General features: G+C 41.2%; 1 long non-coding RNA gene across 1 annotated transcript in view; it reads left to right on the top strand.

Annotated features, from left to right (window-relative positions):
* Nucleotides 1-19,618, top strand: part of LOC121932221 — a 42,495-nt gene extending 22,877 nt beyond the window's left edge. The window contains exons 2-3 of the long non-coding RNA XR_006104292.1: nucleotides 16,500-16,670; nucleotides 19,047-19,618. This is a non-coding gene — a long non-coding RNA (uncharacterized LOC121932221). The remainder of the gene's footprint in view (nucleotides 1-16,499; nucleotides 16,671-19,046) is intronic.
* The last annotated feature ends 879 nt before the right edge of the window (nucleotides 19,619-20,497 follow it).

A 20,497-nucleotide genomic window follows, 5' to 3' on the forward strand; every position in this document is an offset into this window, starting at 1 on the left:
TCTCTGGCCAGTGATTAGGGGATTCTGGGACCTGAACTATGAAACATCTGGAGGACCAAAAAAAATTGAGACCCACTGTTCTTAAAATTCTAAGTTTCTCTTCAAATGACAGATTTTCTAGGTTGGAGCCATTACAAAGTGGCATCAAACTGCTGCAATTGTGTAATACAGATGTATTCATACACTAAATAGAACCCTCTTCTATGCAAAAGCCTGTCTTGGTGTCTGCTTTCTACAGGGAGTCTGCAACCCCTTACCAAGAGTAGTTAAGCTGCTTCCTACCTTGTTGTCTTTGTGCCAGGAAGCAAAGAAGTTTTCATTCAAACAGGTTTTTATCAACTCATCTTAACTGAAACAGAAGATTTTAACCAGGTGAGGTGCTGTGTTTTTTGTTTTAAATGTTTTAAGGTTGCATTGGAATGCTTCTCTGCCAAACTGATACCATATTAGAAAAAACAGCGAGAATCCATATGTCTATGAGAATGAGAGATTTTGACAGCACCTTGTGCATAGTTTGGGCAGTGTTGTAATTGAAAGAGAACTCCTCAAGAAAAGCCTCTTTTATTCCCCTGTTTTTACAAGGTGTGTTTGTTCTTTTTGCTTACTTTTAGAAGCAATGTGTAGTCATATATCATAGGATGTTCTGTTCCAAAGCTAGGAGAGACTGCAGCAGTTTGCTTTCACCTGAGCCAACTCAAAAAAGCTGGACGAGTGAGGGTGAACCTTTTAGGGACTGAGCCCAAACTAAAAGGCGTTCCTGCACAAGATATCACCCGATGCTGGGGGCAGGACTTCGGGGGGGGGGACAGGACTTCTGGGTTGGGACTTCCACCTTCTGGGGGTGGGACTTCGGCCTTCAACTTTCTCTTTTTTTCTCTTGACTTCATAGAATAGGTGCCTTCAGGGCAAATGCTGTATCTTCATCTCCCACCTAACACAAACATACACATGTGCATGTGTGCTGCACACACACATTTACACACTCCATATACATTTCCTCCTAACAAACCTCTCCAGTGCTAAGATATTTATGCACTGAGATGAGACTACTCAGCTGGCTACTAATGACATTTGCTTCCACTTCTGATGCCCTCTTTGTCGAAATGACATGTATGATCGCTCAGTTTAATACTATTTATCTCTTTCCATCTTAATAAAATCTACCAGGCATTCGGTCTCTGAAAGCTTAATCCTACTAATATCTTTAATGCGCTCGACCCTGTCAATTCACTTGCCAATACTCCCTTTGGCTTAAATTTGCTCTCCAGATGCTTAAAAAAACTACTAACTACAGTACTAACTTTAAAAAAAAAAACAACTAAGCAAGCTGATGATTAAATTACAAATAGCAACAACACTGTTCTTAGTACCAGAGGGTAATAGTAGGTAAGAGTAACTGTAGCTGCAACACTGTGGCTTTGCCTTGTTATTTTACACATTTCGAATCTGTTCTGTAAGGAATCAGTGATTATTCTTTGCAATTTGAGCAGCAAGGTAATTATTCTAAGACAATCCTCAGGTCAATCCAATCAAACTCTCCAGTTTTCAGTATTACATACCCTTAGAACTAAATCACATTGAACTTGTTGAAATTTCCATCCAGGTGAACATTCAAGGGCTAAAAAGACAGCTCCTCGCCTAATGTTCAGATGTGCAAGTTGAAAGCTCTCTCTGTCTCTGTCTCTGGACCTTATCGCACACACAATTTTAAACGTTCTGGGGACCGAAGGAGGATGCTCGTGTGCACGCACGTGCTGCAGAAAACGGAGTTTACCGCACACAAATACGTCCTCCAAGAGGTCCTGTTCCGTCCCCCGGTGCGCACCCATTCGCGTCCAGTCTTGACGGGCGTGATTTTTGCCTGCCAGATTACCTCCCTAATGGGATGCAGCTAGGACGCAGAATGCAGGCAGCAATTATCACATGTAATTCACCACCAATTCTGCCAGCTGAGTACAGCCCGGCTGCATCCTGGCTCCCAGACATGCTTCAGATGCTGCTTTTCAAAGCCGGGAGCTTTCCGACTTAGAAAAGTGGTCCCCGAAGTGGACCTTGGAGTTAGGATGCAACGGGGCTGTATTCAGCCAGTGGAATTGGGAGTGAATTACATGCAATAATTCCTGCATGCATCCCACATCCTGGCTGCATCCCATTAGGGTGCACCTGGATTAAATGTACATGTGATAAATTCCTTGGTTTTGTGAAGGGATCCCTGGAGAGAATTAGCCTGGATGGCAGGTTCTCTGTACCCTTCATGTTTTATTTCTAGATAAGGGGAGCAGACATCTGCCCAAGCAATGGAAAACCAGTAAACTTGATGGTTGTGAATCCCACTATGATTAGAGTGTTGGACTGGGACTGGGTTATAGGCCCCAGGCAGCCATGAAATGTACCAGGCAACCCTTGGCTAGTCACTCTGACCTATATCACAGGATTGCTGTGAGGAAAATGTGGGGAGGAAGAAAACTATATATACTGCCTCAAGATTACTAGAGGAAAAAACAGGATATGAATGTAACAAATAAATGAATAAATGAAGTACTGCACACTTAACTGAGAATAAATGCAATTGGTTTCCATGGGATTTACTTTAGAATCAACAGACAGATGATCAGACTGCCCAGTATAAATTAACAGTGACTTTTATACAACCTCTGAGTATTTTCCAAGTACATGACAAAGGAGAGGATTCTTTTTATTTCCCACAGCACATCTTTTTATTTCCCACAGCTTTGTGCAGAATGTAGCATAAAACTTGTATCCAAGAAAAGTATAGCTTTTAGCTTACCTTTTGATTATTTTTAAAGATATTTCTGTTCCCTTTGGTTCTGCCTCTAGGTCTGGAAGCATGTACGAAATCTCTTTTAACATATTTCTTAGAGATTCATTCTGCACCCTCATTGCAATTCTGTTTTGTTACATTAACACAGCATTAACCTCTTTCTCCCTCTTTAACTTTTGGGGTTTTTTTTCCTCTTTAACTTTTGAATTCACACCATACACCTCTCCCCTTGGACACTCACCATACGCCTATCCCCTTGGCCACTCGCTGTACTAGTTGAGTGTGATGGGAGTTTTGGTTGAACACATGGTGGGACACCAAAATGGGGAAAGCTCATGATAATCACCTATCCAAGATGCTAAACAATATTGAATGATTGATTGTAAAGACAATAAAGAGCTAGCATGTTGCAGTAGTCTGAGTGTTGGTCTATGTCTTCAGGAAACCAGGGTTCAAATCCCCAATCAGTCATGGAAACACACTAGGTGACCTTGAGCAAGACACATTCTCAGACTTAGAGGAAGGTAATAACAAACTTTCTCTGAATAGTTTTTTGTGGGTTTTTCAGGCTATGTAGCTATTTTCTGGAAGAGATTATTCCTGACGTTTCACCAGCAACATCTGTGGCTGGCATCTTCAGAAAATGCTGGCATGGAAGAGAGTTGGGTATATACATACTGTATGACACTGGGTAAGAAATCATGGGAATCACTCCTCCCTACCCAGGGACACACATTATATATATACCGAACTCTCTTCCATGCCAGCATTTTCTGAAGATGCCAGCCACAGATGCTGCTGGCGAAACGTCAGGAATAAATTCTTCTAGAACATGGCCACATAGCCCGAAAAATCCACAAAAACCTATGGATGCCGGCCATGAAAGCCTTCAACTTCGTCTGAATAAATTTCACAAAGCAAAACCTACAATAGGCTCACCATAAGGTGGGGTCAACTTGAAGGTATATAACAACAACAACCACAACCAGGCAGCCACACAATCCTGATCATAGTACACCACAGGCACACAGTCAAACTGAAGGGAAACAAAAGTTCAAGTGACTTAGATCACTCTCAAAAGGAAGAGCAAGACTGTGTTGGCATAAACTGAATAAACAAAAATAAAAAAGCATCAAAGAAAGCTACAAACACCAATCATCCATGCAAATTGTTTTCTATAAAGCATTCCTTACAAGAATCATCTTAACACCAATCACTCTGACTGATGCTGATATTGCCAGTGAACAAATAGCTCATATTATTTGTGCCGGCATCAGTGTGAGTCTTCCAGAGAAGTAGCTACAGGGAGCAAAGGGAAGCTGAAGAAACAACCAACATTCTGAAAGGTAAATCCATGGAGAGGTGATGGAGAAGGCATTGAAGAACATCTGCACAGATAAAAGTGTCAAAGGCAACTCTGTAGAGAGGCATGTCACTGCTATGCCAACCATGTCAGAGTGTTGGGAAATGGTGCAAGATTCAGAGTGCTCCCTTTGGAATGCACGAGAAAGGAGAGAATTCAGTCAAACCCCTGTGAAGTTTAATCAGTCTTTGATGAAGAAAAGAAAATGATCAGAAGCCCAGATTTGTGTAAAAAATCAATTGTCCCTTTAACTATACTTACAGAGGTGTCTGGGAAAGTAATGACACCTTAGGGCATAAGATGCATTTTCTACTTTCCAAAACTTCACTGTTAGGTTGGATTACCAACCAAGACATATTATTTTAAATTTCACAGTGTAGCAAGGAGGAGAAGCAGGCATGGGCCCTCTGTCTCTTTCTGATCCTGGCATCTGTACCCTTCCTCCTCAACTAAGCAGCAAACCTGCAGTCCTAGACTGAGATCTTAGGTCAACTGGTACAGCAGACTCCACCAATGTTCTTATGGGAGCCTACAGAGGTTTTTTTTCTGCCCAGCTGCTTCCAGGAGTGTGTAATAGTGGTCAGGGGGTTGCCAGGTAGAGCACTATCTCTCTCTTATATACAGTGGGAAGAAGAAGTAGGCTCCACCACAAGTAAGATTCCTTACTCCTCCCTTGGTACTCAAGAGCAGCTGAAACAAGCCCAGTCACTGCTGAGAGGAACTTGATGTTGTTGCATGCCAGGGTGTGGGCCTTCTGGGAGGAGGCATAATATGCCTCTTTGTTCAAGGTCTGAAGAGGTACATAAGCAGGTGTAATCCAGGGACGTAGCCAAGGGGGGGGGTTTTTGGGGCCCGGCCCCCCCCCCCTTCCATTAGAAAAATGAATGGTATGTGCTGCTGCGCCACCACACCCAAGCCCCATTATAATGGTGGCACTTAGTCTGAAACCCCCCCCTTCCTAAAATCCTAGCTATGTCCCTGTGTAATCCCCTGTTACACCTGTGTATGTCACCAACAGGATGCTAGCCCCATACTTCCAAGGATAGGACTAAGGAGGGCAAAAGGAAGAGGAAAGAAATAAAAGATATATGGCTACATTAAGGGATGTAAAAGTTAATACAGCATGTCAAGGTGAAAGAAAGAGATCACACTTGTACTGTTTTATGAGTGGATATAATTTCAGGAATCATTTAGACACCCCCCCCCCCTTCCATTCATAAGTGGGGAACTTAACAGGACCTTCCAATGGATTAGCAAGCCTTTTTTTTTTTTTTTTTTTTTGGTAAGGTAAACTGTGACTGCAGCAGATTCAGCACATGGAAAGGTTACTTCTTGGACTGCAATTCTCAGAATCTCCCTGGTCATATTGGCTGCACGATTCTGGGCATAGTAGTTCAGATAAATAGCTTTTCAAAGCTCTGAAAATATAGTAGAAGAATGATAATTAATGCACAAATCCAAACTATTGTGCAAAGAATAGATATGAGATGGTAGAATTCTCTCTCTCTCTCTCTCTCTCTCTCATGCACGGATGCATATGAACACACATGGGAACAGCCCTCTGCACTTTATAGAGACATACGTGCATTTCCCCCATGCATGGTCTAAGGCATGGGCTCCAACAGTGCACCTGAATGAGGGAGCAGGGCCAATGGTCATCCATTTCCCCTTTCATGCAAATAAAAGACTTGTTTATTCTGTCAGACTTATGAGAGCTGGATGTTTTCAAAGAAAAGATTTTGAATGGAATGCTTTTTTAATTGTACTGGTTTTAAATTCCTCTTTGTACAAGATTTTTTTAAAATGTAATTAATAATTTAATATCATTTTAAAGTTGGACTTTTCTGTGTTTTAACTCTATTGTAATTCCTTTTCACCTGTTAGCTAGTTTGAGTCCTGAAGTCCTTTCACACTGCACAGTTATAGCACTGTGATTCCACTTTGGTCAGAGGCACCAGAGGAGCTCCCTGGCTGAAAATTTTACTTTCTTCTCCCAAAACTGCCAATCTCAGGATTCCACAGGATGAAAACATAGCTGTTAAAGTGGAATCATAGTGCTCTAACTGTGTAATGTGAAAGGGCCCTTGTTCTATGAAAATTGTGGTGATGGTGATAATGATGATGACTGAAGGGGTTTGGAGGAACAAGTGCAGACAGGTACATAGAAATGGGGAATCAAAAAGGGTTGAATGCAAGGTCCAGGAAAAGGAGAGATACTGTCACCTTCATGGGATGGGAATGAATATCATTTGGCTTTAGGCAGTGTGGGGAGATGGTTTTATTTCCTTGCAAATAGGCAAGGTGATCAAGGGTTTATTAAAAACAATTTAAAGCAATTGGCTCTAAAACCCATCTGCCGTTTTGCTTTGAAAATGAATGAGTCTATGAATGGGCCTATTGTGGGAACAACACACTATGAGGATGTTGCTTCTTTCCCACAATGCTGTGTGAAATAGGTTTCTAAAGGAAAACAGAAAAACCCAAAGAGCTTCCATCCCCCACAAGTCAAGGAACAAGCCCTCTGAGTGCTGCCTTGCCCCACTAACCTTTCACACTTTATTGTGCAACATTTTGACAATTCAGAGTTTAGTGTCACACTACCTACTGACCTATTTGTGACAAGTCAGCCATTGTATGATATATGGAACTTTAAAAGGAACAGTTGCCAGCCAATGAAGCACCTTCCTACCAAATCCATCAATGGTAATTCAGCCAACCATCTCCATTCCAGTTCTCTTCTAATGAGATTTCTACTATGTTCTATTCTTTGTACCAATACAACTCAATGTTAGTCAACTGCCAGGGTTTGGGTGGCCACCTGGTCTAATTCTGAACCTTAAAAAAAAAGCACACCCACTGCCAAAAAAAGATTTGTTTTTGTTGTTATGTGCCTTTGTGAAGGTTTTCTCTGCTTCCAACCCTGTCTTAAATTCCCTCCCAGGGAATAAGACAGAAGCAGAGGAACCCAATGCCAATATGGGAAGGTTCTTCATGGTCCCACTCCACTCCATTGAGCTGGATGGAACCCCTTGAGACCACCTTAATCCCAAAAACAAGTTGCTGCCACCACCCAATGATTAACCTGTTACACCCCAGCAATGCATTGGGACATTGTTGGGCCTTCTACTGGTAACCAATAATCAGCAAAGCATGAGCCGAGCTAAGACCATTAAAAGGAATCAAGAATGGTCAGAGTAGTGCAGAAAAAGGTTTTATTTTAAAGAAGAAACATTAAAGAAAAGAAACATGGAAGGCAACTGGTCTTCCAGGCACAAAACTTAAAGTATTGGTTTCAAAACACAATCATGTTAGCCAAACCTTAACGTACTGCACACCTTACTTCCCTGCCTTGCTCTTCCTCAGGCCTTCTCCCTCTCAACTGCCTTAACTGTCTTTTTCCAAATACCATCTCAGAACATTGTTTTCTAATTGCCCTCTGATTGGCTGGTTGCCCTCCCACCACTAGTAATGTCATCCTTCCCATAGATTCCAGTACCCCCACAGGGAAAAAGGCCCTGATAAATGGAGGTACTCCCGCTTATCACAGCCTTCAAGTCAATTCTGACCGTAACCACATCATAGGGTTTTCTTGGCAAAATTTATTCAGATGCAATTTCCCATTGTGTCCCATTAAAAATGAGATAGAGTGGCATCCCCAAGGCCACCCAGTGTACTGCCATGGCAGCATGGAGATTTGAAACAAAAGAAAACACCAAGCTCTTGTCCAGCCACTATATCATGTAAGCTTTTGCCCCCAAATAGCCAATAGCATCACCAAATCCTGGGAGGTTCTACTGATCATTTTGTCACAGATGGTTTATGTTAACTTTAAAGTAGACAGTGAAGACGTTGAGACAGTGAAAAATTTCCTATACCTTGGCTGAGTCATTAATCAAAATGAGGACTGCAGTCAAGAAATCAAAAGAAGACTAAAACTTTGAAGGGCAGCTATGAAGCAACTAGAGAAGATTCTAAAGTCTAAAGGTATATAATTGAATGCCAAAGTCGGGACTGTCTGTGCTATTGCATTTCGAATTTCTATGTGTAGTTGTGGACAGTGAAGAAAGCTGTTAGGAAGAGAATCAACTCATTTGAAATGTGGTGCTGGAGGAGAGTTCTGTGGATACCTCAGACAGCTGAAAAGACAAATAAATGGGTCATAGAGCAAATCAAGCCTGTACTCTAGAAGGCAAGATGGTTAAACTGAGACCATTGTATTTTGGACATATGAGAAGTCATGATTCACAAGAAAAGACAATAATGCTTGATAAGGTATATGGCAGTAGGAAGAGAGGAAGACCATGTTCAGATGGATGGACTCAGTCAAGAAAGTCCTGAGTCTGCAAGTGCTGAGCGGGGTGATTGAGGATAGGGTGACTTGGAGATCTCTCATTCATGGGGCCACCAGAAGTTGAAGTCCATTTGATGACAGTTAACAATGATAAATGACAGTGATGATGATGATGATGATGATGATGATGATGATGATGATGACGACGATGATGGCAACAGCATGACCATGTTGATGTATAATAAATATAGTTACATAACCTTTTTGCCATAATAAATATACATGTGGGACCCGAAGATATCCCAACCAAGAGTTGAGGAGTTTCTTTGCACAAGGGTATACAACAGAGATGGAAATGAGTTCCTGTCCCTTCAGCCTCCAAATATAGAGCTACGCTCCTGGTGCTTGGCTATTTCCTGCAGGTACCATTCCATCACAGCAAAGGATGGCACAAGCTACATTATATCCCATGTGAAAAGGAAAGGGCAAAATGTGATCACAGTTGAAAATATGAAGTCTCTTAATTTGGAAGATGATAAACTTTGCTCTCTCCCTATTCCTTCCCCATATAATCTACAGTTTAAAGAGGTTCTTCACAATTGCACACAATATGTGTGTGTGTGGGGGGGGGCAGTATTATTAACCAGAAAGCTCCAGCACCATTCGCATTTGATTTTTCCTGCTTCTTGACAGTCTCCTCCAAAATGCTCCAGCATCTGTGGGCCTCCTTGGTCTGCACAACAGCATCAAAGGGCTCCTGCCACCGTTTAATTACATTTGCAAAGCATTTAAACCCATGCTGGCAACAAAGCTTTGAAGGCTGGCATTTTAATTCCACCCCTAAACTTCCTATGAAACTTGGCATTTAGCACGAATATTTTGGCAGTATTCAAAGCTGATCATCTCACCAGGAGGTTCATGAGACATAATCTCTTAATTTCCCCTCCTATCATGTTCTCTGGTATTAAAATGTCTTTGCTTGGGCCACCGCTTTGCACAGCATTTAAACATGTGTTCAAGTTCAACTTGAGTCACTTTTTAAGAATGCACTGACTTTCAAGAGACTTTTTGCTAGTGCAGCACACATAGGCCCTCCCCCTTGGAAAGGTAAGGCAGCCATCTCAGGCAACAAATACTGAGGAAGAAAATTAGCAAATAGCAAGAATCAAGAAGATTTTGGATGACAGATCTGCAACACATGCCTTGCTTTGTACCTAGGAAGCTGAGCCTGATGTTCTCTTGTGACTCCAGAAAATACTGTCCCACTACCAATATTTAAATAAGGTTCAGCTACCAGTCCAGGCAGCTTTTGCATTCAGAACTATGCCATTTTGTCTTTTATTTATTTGTGTGTGTGTGTGTATAATTAATATGTATCCCACTTTTCTCCCAAATAAGGCCCAAGGCAGCTTAAAACATGATTTAAAACAATGTACATACATGAATTAAAACCAACTAATAAAATGTTTTTAAAAAACAATTAAATAAGCAATCATATTATAACATCACTATTTTTAAATTAAATAAAACCAAATTAAGAAAATGACAAAAAAATAAAACTAGAATTTAAAAATGTAATACAAATAAGAACAATACTAATGCAGCACACACATCTCATCAGCCTTTCTGCATGGTCAATAGTCACCAAATGCTTGTTCAAATAAAAAAAAAAGTATTAACATTTTGGCAGAAGGAGAGCAGGCAGGGAATTCCCAAGCCTGGGAGCTGCCACTGAGATGGCTCTCTCCCATGTCTTCACCAATCGTGGCTGTGAAGGTGGTGGGACTGAAAGAAAGTTCTCTACTGATGATCTTAAAAATCAGGCAGGCCCATAGAGGAAGAAACAGTCTTCATGTACCAAAATGCCTAGGAACAGTCTTGGCTACTTGAGTAGGGCTGCTGATGACAGGGTGACTTGGAGGTCTCTCATTCATAAGGTTGTGATACGTCAAAATCTGTATGACAGCAGTTGACAACAAAAAACTTCATCCCCAAAAAAGACTTCTTCCTGAAAAGGATGTTCTTCCAGTGCTTCACCTGCAGGATCAACATTAGGTTAGAGATCCATACTATTTTTGAACACAAGAGGTAAGAAAAGTGTGGACCTTCCAGCCACCTCCAGAGCCTTCAGAAGCACCTGACCTGCAGGTAAGATCAGAAATTCTGGTTGAGTAAACTGTATCCTCTCTAAGGAGTTTATCACATGGGATGGATCCTGTGCAGACACGGGATTTAAAAATCTGAAAAAAACAAAACCAGGTTGATTTTCAGACACATCAGGGTTAATAAGCAATAATGCAACATTAATCTAAATGGAAAGTCAACAAAGCCCACTCTTTTTTACTTTCCAGACTTTCTGAAAGTGAAAAAAAGCAGGTTTTGTCTACTTTTCATTTGAGTTAATGTCATGCTAATGTTCATTAACACTTAGGTCATTTGAAAATCAATCTGCTTTTGTAGGTTTTGTCCACTCTCTGTTTGGGTTAACCCCCAATGTCATCTGAAAATCAACCCACTTTTGCATGTATTTTCCAGCTTATATTCAGTTTCTGCACAGAATCCTTCCTGTGTGATAAACTCCTAAGTAAAAAACAAAACCCCCACACCTTTCAACTAGATTTTCTGCAACCTGCAGATAAAGCTACTTGGTTGAGAAATTCCATCCCCCCCAACCCTGCTTTTATATTGAAGAGGGTACAGATTACCCTCGACTTTGCATACTTTTGAATAAGAAAGAATAAAAAAGATTTGAGGGTTGTATTAAAGGAAAGTGCACTTAGTCAGTTTACAGGAAAGCCTCTGTTTCTGGTTGTCTGGATTATCAATTCCTTGTTGTGCTTGCTTCTGATCTTACTTCAAAGTTGTGTTTATGTGTGAACAGAGGGCATCTCCTCCTTGCACAGTCTCAAGATTCTTTCATAAAAAAGATTTTGTTGTTTCCCCACCTTGATCCATAGGGAGAGGTAGGTAAGAAATAAACATCGTTGTTATTTCTTACTTGCCTCTCCCTAGGGACTTACATGGGGAAAACAAATTAAAATACATTAATAAATAGACACATACCACAGTTAAAAACATGAAACCTATTAAAAATATAGAATCAATTAAAAGAGCATTAACATCAGTTAAGAATCATAATCATAAAAATCATAAATATCAATCAGGAGGGGCCACTGTGGTGTAATGGGCTGAGTATTGGGCTAGGACACTGGGAGATCAAAGTTCAAATCACGGCTCAGCCATGGAAACCCGCTGGGTGACCTTGGACAAGTCACACTCCTATTGTCTCAGAGGAAGGCAATGAAGGACTCCTCTGAAGAAACTTGCCAAGAAAATCCTATGTTAGTCTCACCTTAGGTTCACCATAAGTAGGAAACAACTTGAAGGCACATAACAACAGAAACAAAAACAATAATACATATTAAAACCAATCAATTTATAATTTAAAAACTTATAATTTAAAAACCATCTGGATAGGCCTACTAGAAGAGATTGGTCCTTAATGTTGTTTTAAAGTCAGACAGCATAACCAGCTGTTGAATCTCTTCCGGTGGGTTATTTCACAATTTGGAGGGTGTCTGAAAAAAAAGTTGTCTGGTTAACAGTTGCCAGCTTAGCCTAGTCCTATCTGGCTGAATTAATGTCCCCCCGAAGAGTAGGATGTATGGAGCAGAATATAAAGGAGATGATGACCCCACTGATAACCTGGGGCCAAACCGTGTAGGGATTTAAAGATAACAACCAACACTTTGTACCTTGACCAGAAACTAATTGGCAGTCAGTGGAGTTATTTGAATAAAGGTGTAAAAAGATCACTTCTTAGATGCACCAGTAACCAATCAGGCTGGTTATCTTTCCACTAACTGAAGTTTCCAAACTTGGTACAGAAATAACCCAATGTAAAGCACATTGCAGAAGTCCAGCCTTCAGGTTTCCATCACATGTACTACCATCTTTAGGTTTTCCAACTCTAGGAAAGTACGCAGCTGGTGTATCAGCTGAAGCTGATAGCAAGTACTCTTATCCTTCAAATCAATCTGAGCTGACATTTGGAGCAATTGACCCAGAAACATCCCTAGACGGTGAACACAGTCTTTCAGGGGGAGTGTTACCCCATCCAGAACTGGTTGACACACCTCCATCCCCAGATTAGAACATTCAGCAGTAAACATCTCTGTCTGATGAGGATTCAGTTTCGATTTAGTTTTCCTCATCCATTACCTCCTGCGGGTATTCCTTAAAAATAGATATAGTATTACAAATGTAATTCTTGACTACGACAGGCCAAATAGAGTAGCTTCCAGCCACTTCAGGGCATGGCATTTATATGACACATGCCCCCAAAGTGGCTAGAAGCCACTCTGAGACCAGCTAAGGTAGCTTGAAACTGCAGGCAAAAGGAGCAGATTAAATCCGCTCCTACCAGCAGTTTGATTGGGACCATGGCAACTGCCCACGTCAGGAACAGACCATCTGGTCAGGGCCAGAGGGGATTCTGGCCACTTCTTTTGGCCCATCTGCTTCAGCCATACATTTCTTTTCAAAGGAATCAACAAGTGATTTTAGCAATTTTCTTCCCGCTGTAAAAAGGCCTTTAAAAACCATGCAGTTTTTAAAGTTTATTCACAATATGGGAATTATTTTGCATACAATCCACATATGGTTGAACTTGCTCAGTGAACAGCATTTTATCCTCAGTAAGAAAAAAAATTCAGTGCAAAAAGTATTAAATTTCTGTGTGCAGAAATAGCTGTTTCATGTGCATAAAATGCTGTCTTTTAAAGAAATCAACAATGTGCAAATTTTGCAAATAATAAAATCCTCAATTATAGCATTTTCTGTAAAGGAAACCACTTTTTCTGTACATTTCCTGTGCAGAAAATGCTGTTTTCTGGGCAAAACATCTGTGCAAATTAGACAGAACAAATCCCCACTTTCAGGATTTAGTACACAGGAAACAGCTTTTTGAACAGCAAATAACAGTCTTGCATAGAAATATTATTTTCTATGTAGGAAATGTTGTTTTCTGAACATAAAAACCTGCTTCCTGTGCAAAATCCCATACTGATTCTCATCAGTCCAGAATTATTATTGTCAGAATTTTGTGCATTTGAAAATATTTTTCCGTTATTTTATAATATTCTTTCCATCCCTACATGCAAGAGCTCTACACCACATCAGTACACATTTAGACATCTGCCCTTTCTTATGTTGTTTCCATGAATGACAAGGAAGTGTTTTCAGCAAGGAATAAAATGGAAGGGTTCCCTATGTAATCCCACAACCACAACCCCCCCCCCCCCCCCATCTGTTCTTTCAGTTCATTGTAGGTCATTGTACTACTTTATCAGGCTAGGTTACAAACTAAGAAACCTCTTCCAGTAAAGTGTTCCACCCTGATCCCACCTTACAAGCACAAAACTATCAGATGACTTTACAGAACATTTATAAGGATTACTGAGATGAAATATGTCCAGCATATTAAAGAAGGGATGAGAATCATTTGGATTTCCAGATGTTGTTCAACTGTTAGCAGCCAACAATCACAGTCAGTCAAAGCTGAGAAATGTTGGTTCAACATCAACAAAAACAATTATCTTTCTTAGTACTACAGCAATATATAAAATGGTATTATACAGCATTAATTTCTCTAGGGATGAGGACAAGGAGGATGTCAGAATCCAGTCCTAGAAAGAGAATGTTGTTTAATATATCATGTAGCTCCAATTTGTTTAACAGAAATTTGTTTATTTAAATTTGCCATCTTTCTTCCTACCTGCTTTTCCCATTCCTTAGCTGTTTTAGGCCAAGAGGGTCATTTTTCAAAACCAGCATGGACTATAATTTTATTTCCTATTTTGAAAAAAAGTGTATCTTGGTTTTAGAACAGCCTGAAAGTGGGGAAGGGACTAATTTATTTAAACAATCTAAGCAGCAATTTGCTTTTTTTTTAATTAGACTATTTAAACACATGGTTGTTATTTAGTAGCCCTTGACTGTGACAGATCAAGTTCATTAATCTGAATTTTATTAGTCACCCAGTTCATTAATCTGTATCATTTTGAAGAGGGAATAGTAGTTCTCCAAGTATCTCTAGATCTTTTATGTAGGATACTTTTACAAGATGGTGGAGGTGATGTTGTAAGGAAAATGAACCTTCCTTCTTCCAAAGTCATGAGATTCAGCCTGATCTCTTAGGGACCATGTAGTGGTTTATTTTGCAGCCTAAGTAAATGAGAGCCATAGATTTCTCCATTCTCTTTCTTGAATGTTAGAAAAGTGCAGTAACATTGACAAATGCAGTCCTGTCCTAATTGGCACCAACAGGCCAGAAGCCATTGTGTGATCCATGCTGGATGCACTTTCACCCTCAGCAATGTCACAGAATGCAGACTTGTTCTCATCAGTATAACAAACAGTCCCTGCCTTGGCAAGGGCAGCCAAAGAGGTAGGGCTGATTAGCTGAAATACTGGTTCTCCCTTGAAAGTGAAGTACAATTGAGAGCTTGGGGAGGCAGACTGGTGAGACTTGCTGTGACTGCACTCCCTATTACAGAGTTATTATTTATTCATCTAAAGAAAAACTATTGAAGAAAGCCTTGGGATGTCAGGAAAATGAGGGGGATGTAAACATCTTCTGAGAGATTCCTGTATTCTGTGTGTGTGTTCGCATTTATGAGGTTTGAAGGAGGAAAGGTGAGCCAATGTGGGTTCATGTTTTCCATCCTTTTTGCATTATATCACTCTGTGGGGAAAGATACAAGCAAAAGTTTGGATGTGAATAATCTCACATCCCAAGGTCTCCATTAACTTTGTGGTTAGTATCTCCTTGTTCATTGGCATCCTCTCCTTGGGACATGGTGGCAGCACTCACTCACCTCAAAACAAACCATGATTTTCTATCCTCAAGAGCTCCCTGATGTTTGATCGCAAATCCTCTACTATTCGGAGAAATACACAAATGAGGTGACTCTTCCAGTCCTTCAACAACATTCTTCCAGGGCCCACTCAGACTATCTTTTACCCTGGATCAGGAACCGAATTATGTATGTGAATTTCATATTCGCCCCGAATCTCCTACAAGTGAATCTGAGTTTTGTACACCTGTTCCAGGGCAAATGCCCCTTAGCACACGTCTTCTGAAAGCTGAGTAAAAGCTGTATCTTTTTTAAAAAACTGGGTTCGGCGAATATGAACTTGTCCCTGATCATGATCAGGGCAAGTTCAGGGGAGGGATTTAGAGCAAGGGAGGGCAGAGGGCAGAACATTCCCTCTCCTTTATCCGAGAAGGAGACAGAGGAGGAGGAAGGAGCCAGAAGAAGGGTCAAAAGGGCGATCAGGGGTAACAGAGCAAGAGCAGGAGGAGGAAGGATGCAAAGGGCAATCAGGGGTAAGGGAGCAAGAGGATGGAGCCGAAAAAAGAAATTCAGGGCAGGTCAGAGGGAGGGCAGGGAACAGAGAAAGCCTCCACTCTCGCAAGCAGCTTTCTCTTTCTTTTTATTTCTTATTATTATTATTATTATTATTATTATTATTATTATTGACAAACTATGCACATGCTTTTTGCTACAGGTAGATACATATATAGATAGAATGTGTGTCTGCTTGTGCTACTTTCCCTTTCATTTCCTTGCTCCTAAGCACGGCACCTCACTTTGCAAAAGGCTTTTTTTCTAAATTAATTTGTATATGCGAATGCTACAATGTGAATGTTACAAATGTTTCCCTTTCAATTGGGCAAAATGATACAGAATGCTTTTGCTACTGACTGTAAGGAATTCTGGGGAGGCTGAGGGAAAGCAAGAGGATGCAGCAATGCCATTTGGGGTGAAGAAATTATTATTATTATTATTATTATTATTATTATATGAGGAATTCTGGGGTGGCAAGGAGGGAGGATGCAGAGATTGCATTAGACTGCATTTTGGGGTTGAAAACAAAGGAAGGGGAAGATCCATAATCTGTAGTGACCCAAATACACACAACACATACACACACCTGGAGGTTTTTAAATTTGACAAAATATGCACACACTCCTGCCTGTTGTTTTGTTTTTTTTAAAGGAAGGGGGAAGCACACTTCCGATTGTCCAATGGCTGTAGAAAATGTCAACCTGATGAAAGCGGAACCGTTTGATTGACAGCAAAGGCACCTTCATTTCAAACCAGTACCTGCAAATGTGAACTCTCCGGAAGAGCTTCAAGGGCATTCAAGGTTTAATTACCCTGATTGAGGTAAATTTACAGTGGGCACTTGCTTCAGGAGAGATTTGGGAGGGGGGGGGACCCAATTCTGCCCAGTTCCATCCAGCGCAAATAGGTGAGTCTGAATGGGGCCCTAGTTCTGTAGTATGGTCTTCACATACATGAAGAGGCTGGCATAACGCCACATACGACCTTCTACAAGGCTGTTTACATTACCACCTTTTTGTGGCATAGCAGAAACAAGTACCAGCCAGACACATTTGCAGTCTATTCACACTACACATATATAGTGCTATATTCTATTTCAATTCCCGTGGTAACATTCTGTGGAATCCTGGGGGTTGTACTGCAGTGAAGTACTAGAATTCTAAATGCTTCTCCCTTAACTGCCAATTGCAAGATTCCATAGGATGTGGAACATAGTACTAAATTTGTATAGTGAAAATATGTCCCCGCTTACCAGATCCAGTTCCTAATAAGGGGAACATAAGACCAGAATGCATGAGCAGAGTTTCTTCACTGCTTAAAGTGCTGGTGTGGCATGGTGGTGATGGTGATGGTGATGGTAAAGACATCTGTTTCTGCAACAGCAAATTGTATCTCTAATCCAAAAATCAATTAAGAAGCCTAAATCTGGAATTATTATAGCAGGGGATGGAGGAAGGATGGCCTTCAGGCAGCACACATCCCTGCCAAGGTTATTTCTGTCTATCCTTTTGGAGAGGCAAAAGAAGGAGAAACTTAAAATGTCCCATATGCCCTCTAGAGTCATGGCTCCATCCCATAGAATCCTGAAGTTTGTGGTTTGTTGTTGTGGCACCAGAGTTTTCTGACAGAGAAGGCTAAATATCTCACAAACCAACACACCCGGGAATGGGGAGCCATTTTATAATGTTTCTGCCGCATCAGGACTGTTTTAGACCTGAGAGAGGCTTTTTTAAAATGAGAAAAACAAGGTGTTGTCCTGGTTTATTCTTCTAAACCTAAAACAGCCCAATTTGAGAGGCAGGGGAAGCAGGAGGCAGGGAGATGGAGGAGACAGGGGAGCATTTTGCTGCTGCTACTGCTTCTTCTTCTTCTTCTTCTTCTTCTTCTTCTTCTTCTTCTTCTTTTTCCAGAAACAAACACATTACAGCGCTGGAATGGATGCACAGCCCTTGGATGATTTGGTTTACTTCTCTGCCCTTGTTTTATGGGGATCAGGTCATAACAAGAAATGATACATTATAAATGTCACCTATAACATATTACTTTTGAGCATAAGAGCGACATAGATACGTTATTTCTTTGGTAGAGACATTGAGAGAGAGAGAGAATAAGAGTGAGGGAGACCCTGGCTGTGTAGTAATATTTTGATGTGAGAAGGTTGGAGTTATTCTGTCTCCTTCCTTCATATCCTACCTGTTGCCACACAAATATTGTACAGTGCACCTGCACCATATGCGGGCATGTCATACGTGGCTTTCAGCTTATGCTGAAAGCTGCACGCTGGAAGAGGCAATGGTCGGTTAAAGCATCCGACACCTGACAAAGGACTTCTGAAAAAACGCTGTGGGAAATATGTGGGACGGGGCAACTGATCCTTACTTGCTGAAGGGATCTCTGGGAGGTACAACTGAGTTAAGGGGTCACTTGTGGCCATAAAGACAGAGCTCAATCTTTAAGTCTGCTTGCTGCCTTAAAAGGAACCTACTGCATATACCTGCCTATAATTTGACCCTGTTCATAAGTCAAGGGCAATTTTGGGGTGCAAAATCAGGGAATTTGATGTGACCTGTGGATAAGTCGAGGGTAAAATATTGGGGCATAAGGAGATTAATAAAAGAGACTGACCAGGGAAGGTTGACCAGGCAGAGTCCTCCCCTGAAAGCCCTCCTTCCAGGCTCCACATGGGAGCCCTGCCCCATTTGCTCCAAATGTTGCTGATAGCTTTCTCCCATAGCCAAGGACAGAATGGAGGGTTAGCTCTGGCTCCCTGACCTTGGACGTATCCCGAGAGGCATCCAAGGTGGGGGGAGGGGGCCACCAAGGAGAAAAGGAAGAAGGGGCTGCTTTAAACCAGATCCCAGATCCCAGTAATTGCCTCCAATCTAGGTGTTTAGCCATCCCTGAGCTCTCAAACAGAAGCCCTGCCTGGGAGAAGGAGAAGCGGTAATGGCAGGAGAGACCCCTAGGCAACATTTGGAGCAACTGGGGCAGAGCTCCAATGTGGAGCCTGGAAGGAGAGCTTTCAGGAGATGACTCTGTCTGGTCAACTGTCTTCCAGTGAGTCTCTTTTACTCCCATTTGTTTACTCTTTTACTGTATTGCCCTGTGTATAAGTCTACCCAGGATTTTGGCATAAATTTCTCAACTTAAAGTCATGTATATATGGTAAGTTCTAACACTGGGCTTTTTATTTTGCAGGCTGGGAAGAAACAAGCATCATTTCTGAGATACTATTTCCCCCTTCAGCAATGTATGAAAGCACAAAACTGGAGATTTTAATAAAAACACCCCAAGTGATAAAGCAAACTCTGGGTGGCTCATATATTTTAACCCGTCAGAAATGTAGCTGCATCTGACACAACCCCTTCGGGAGCTCCTCAAATTGCAGCCTCCATCCCACATTGCATTTATTCCTCTAATGGATCCTAAATGAGCATTTGCCAGCAAGCCTATTATGTGTCCATCATTCTCCAGCTTTGCCTCCTAGCATGCGTGCTGGTCCACTTTTTCTCACCGTTTTCACAACTTCATCTGTTTCACACTCCCCCTTCACCCACTTATTTCTTTCAACTGGCAATTTCAAAGTGCATGAGAAACAGCAGTGCTGTATGCTGCTTGGGTCACTTATATAACCTGACAATTCCCTTCATTTAGAAAGGGAACTGCTAGAGGAACAACTTTCTAGGTTATTAGTGTTTGCATCGGCAAGAAAATTTCCCCATCCAAATCCAATATATCATTCAAAGAGTTATAGATCTGTTATGGCAATTTATTTGGAGAAGGGGGGGGGGGTTCAGGATTCCTCATGGCCAAAATATATTTATAGCCAGAAATTGGGTGAAAAATCTAGATCCAGAAAAAAACAGAGGTGTTTCTGATCAGTCGAAAGGCAGATCAGGAAATAGGGATACAGTCTGTCCTGGACAGCAATAGCACTTTACATTTCTATACTGCTTCATAGTGAACTAAGCACTCTGTAAGCAGTGGTTATTCTTCCCCTGAAGACTCAGGTTCTCACCTTGGGTGTTCTCCTCTATTCACCTCTGAGCCTAGAAACTAGGAGTACTTTTGAACATTTAAAGCTTATAAGCCAACTGCACCTTTTCCTAGAGGTTCCTGATCTGGCCACAATGACACATGCCTTGGTTACATTTGAATCAATTTAATATTTTCTATATAGGACTGCCTTTGAAGAGTGTTTGGAAGTTTATGTTGGAACAAAGAGCTGAGTAGAACAGCCTCAGTTTGGTCATCTTGGCCTCTAGGAAGAGCTCTGGCCTAGTATCGATTTGCTTGAATTTCTGGATGCCCATGGTATTTTCAGCACTCTTCCCCAACCCATCTCAAATGAGTTGATTTTCTTTCTATTTGCTTTTTTCACTGTCCATCTCTTGCATCTATACGTGGTGACGGAGAAAACAATGGCTTGGACTATCCTTCCATAAGTGTTCTGTTTTATACCTTTCCACTTTAAGATCTTGTCTATTTCTCTCATAGTTCCCCTTCCCAGTCCTAATCTTCTTCTGATTTCTTGACTGCAATCTCTATTCTGGTCAATGGGGGATCAATGGTATGGCCATTTCTATTTCTTCATTGTCTAGGCTGAATTTATGTAAATCTGTGGCCTGCCTTGTGTTTTCTTCTTTAAC

The sequence above is a fragment of the Sceloporus undulatus genome, chromosome 1, assembly GCF_019175285.1.
Source record: "Sceloporus undulatus isolate JIND9_A2432 ecotype Alabama chromosome 1, SceUnd_v1.1, whole genome shotgun sequence".
Taxonomy (NCBI): domain Eukaryota; kingdom Metazoa; phylum Chordata; class Lepidosauria; order Squamata; family Phrynosomatidae; genus Sceloporus; species Sceloporus undulatus.